The following is a 3,042-nucleotide window of genomic DNA, read 5'->3' as shown; positions in this document are numbered from 1 at the left end:
GGGGGGGGGGGGGGGGGGGGGGGGGGGGGGGGAGGCAATCACCAGCAGGGCGCCCTCCCCGCTTCTGGGGCTGGCGGCGTGGCCCGAGCGGCTGGCGCTTTGTCCCCCGGCCGGCCCGCCGCTCTGGGCTGGGCTGGCCGAGGCAGGAGTCGGCCGGGGCGCTCGCCCGCGGGGTCCCGCAGGAGCGCGCCGGTGGACGCGGAAGTGGAGGGCGGGCGCACGGTGCGTGCCTCTGCCTCCGTCCCGGTGTTTCGCACTCCTTCACTCAGCCGCTTTGTGACATTCAGCGAGTCCGACTGCAACCTTAGCTTAGCCTCTGCTCGCGGCTCCCACCCCCAGGGGCGGGAGGAGCGAGGGCGGGGGGCGGGGAGACACTGGGCGGGCCGGGACGAGGGGGCCGGGGGCGGGGGCTGCCGGGACTGCCTCTCTCTGTAACTTGCAACGTGGTCGGGAGGGAGGGGAGGGGAGGGGATGGAGCCCGCGCCTGCTAGGTTGGGGCGCCTGGGGAGGGGACCCCGGGAGGAAAGGAGCGCCGCTGGGGCAGACCGGAGTAAGCCCTAGTACCGTGCCTGCCGGGCACAGAGTAGGCGCCTAATAAATACGTGTTGATTGATTGAAATGGCAGAGCAGGGAGGCGATAACCCCACACAAACACACGCTCTCCTCTGCGAGCCTGTAACAGAGGAACCTCCTGCTCCGCGTGGATCTGAGGATGAAATGGACCTTTCTGATCCTGCTCACCCCCAAGGGCCGCGGCCACCCCACCCCCCTTTTGTCTTCCCAGACTCTTACAGTAATACCCCGCAGCCCGTCCCTGAAGGTTTGGCCCGAGCAGAAGAGCGCTGTCCCACAGTCTTTTTAGCCTTTAATTCTCCTGTTGCAGGGACTTGGCCCCACCCCCTGTTAGTGTGGAACCAGAAAAGTTTCCTGGTTGGCCCGAAGCCAGGCATCTTTGCCAGCCTAGCTCTGAGGGCGGGAGAGCCCGAGCAATGACCGCCTGCTGCCCGGGAGAGGGGCGGCCCTGATGAGAAAGAGGGAGTAGGTGTGGCCACAGCAAGGCAGAGGCCAGGAGGCCAGGAGCCTACTGGTGCAACCGAAACGTTACAGTCCGGGATCCTCAGAGATGGACAGCCACACCGACGCAGAGAGAACCTGAACAAAGAAATGGGCAAGAGAATTGTCTCGTTTGTCTGACATTAGTTCAAAAATTTTTGGATGTATTTCAGGCCTGGTGGTGATCCTGGGCAAGTCACCCCACCCTCAGTGCCCTGGGCAACGCTATAAACCTGAAGTTTGCATAGCGGTAGCCAGATTATGTTTACAAAACCCCTTCCTCTCAAGCCTGTGAGGTAGGGAATATAAATATCTTTAATCTCTCTCTCTCTCTCTCTCTCTCTCTCTCTCACACACACACACACACACACACACACACGCAGGACACCTCTCTGCGGTCTCTTCCAGCTCTGGATATAAGAACTCACGATCCATGAGTCCCTTGGCTTAGGGAACTCGTGGTGAAGATTTGAAACTACTCTGCAATTTCTAGTCTTAGAGTTTCCTGGCTTACTGAGAGGTTATATGACTTCCCCTAGGGCCCGCACATCCATGTTTTCCAAGTCTAGCACGCTGTGTAATGATGCCTCTTGAGAACTTCACGACATACACGTCTTATTGGAGGATGAGCCTAGTCAAGTGTAAAATTCATCACCAAAAAGCTGGCCATCAGCGTAAACATTTTTACTGGTCACAGCAATCCACAAAGAACGATCCACAAAAGATGTATACTACTTTGATAAATGTTTTGGGGATTGAATTGTTGAATTTTCAGCCTCTGCCCCACCCCTACCTTGTGTTTGTTGTTCTTTTACATATGATACTTTATTATTGGGTGATCAGGAAGGGCCAGTCTTGAAAGCAGAGGTTCTTAACCTGGTTAATTTCAGGGGGTCTGAAAACTTAGATGTGAAAAAATGGCATCTTTTTTTCAATGTAATTGATTTCATTTGTAATCCTATGCATTTTGTTTTATGTATTTAAAAACATTATTCTGATGGGCTTCACCAGATTTGCCAAAGGTGTCCAAGGCATAAAAAAAGATAAAGAACCTCAGCTTTAAACTTTTAGGATGAGGTTCTGTTAACAAAAACAATCAGGTCTGGATAGTGAAAACACAGTGACTACACAGTAGCTGTCCAGGGTCATAGCTAACATGTATCAGAGGCAAGACTTAGACCCAGATCTTCCTGTCTCTGGGGCCAACTCTTCTAGCTACTTTGACACACTGCTTTTCATAAATATATTAAGTGCACTTATATGCTTTTTTTTTTTTTAGGCAATTGGGGTTAAGTGACTTGCCCAAGGTCACACAGCTAGCAAGTGTCAAGGGTTTGGTCTGAGGCCACATTTGAACCCAGGTCCTCCTGACTTCAGGGCCAGTGCTCTATCCACTGCACCACCTACCTGCCCCTATGTGTTCTTTTTTTTAAAAGACCATTTAAAACACTTTATTTATCACACAGGTGAAATTCCATTCCCCCTAAATCCACACATTTGTCAACATTTGGCAAAAATCGGATCCTAGTCCTTACAGGTCAATACCAAGAAAGACAAAAGTGAATCTTGCACCAAGTAAATTATAGCTGGTTTGAGTCCTGATCTCCAGACCTCACACAGAACAGTTCTGGGTAGATGAAGAAAGGCCACTCCATTCCATAACTGAAGGGTTATTTGTTTATGACACTGACTCCCTGATATGCCACCAGATATGGTAATAAATATGAATGTGCTATCTAAAGACAGAAGTGAGCTTAGATCCTTCACTTAGGTGAAAGTGTTTTCTTGGTTACACTTTCTCTCATATACATTCACACACATACACACACACCCTCCTAGAGCTGGTGCAAAGAAGTGCGCTATATTAACATGTACAATTCTTTCTCTTATACGCACTTATATGTTCTTAAAAGACTTTTGGTACTTTGAAAGATCTGTGATTTCATAAGCACAGGTGGGCCACACAGATCACAACTTTCCACATACCTT

The 3,042-nt window shown here is 50.9% G+C and overlaps 1 protein-coding gene across 1 annotated transcript in view; it reads right to left on the bottom strand.

The window, feature by feature from the left end:
- Positions 1 to 79, bottom strand: part of LIMD1 (LIM domains containing 1) — a 75,516-nt gene extending 75,437 nt beyond the window's left edge. Inside the window, exon 1 of the mRNA XM_027872438.1 lies at positions 43 to 79. The gene's annotated coding sequence lies outside the window, so the exon portion shown is untranslated. The remainder of the gene's footprint in view (positions 1 to 42) is intronic.
- Between the last annotated feature and the right edge of the window lie 2,963 nt (positions 80 to 3,042).

Source organism: Vombatus ursinus, unplaced genomic scaffold, assembly GCF_900497805.2.
Source record: "Vombatus ursinus unplaced genomic scaffold, bare-nosed wombat genome assembly UNPS02014799.1, whole genome shotgun sequence".
In the NCBI taxonomy this organism is placed as follows: domain Eukaryota; kingdom Metazoa; phylum Chordata; class Mammalia; order Diprotodontia; family Vombatidae; genus Vombatus; species Vombatus ursinus.
Note: the sequence above shows the minus strand (reverse complement) of the source record. Positions and strands in the feature narration are given on the sequence as shown.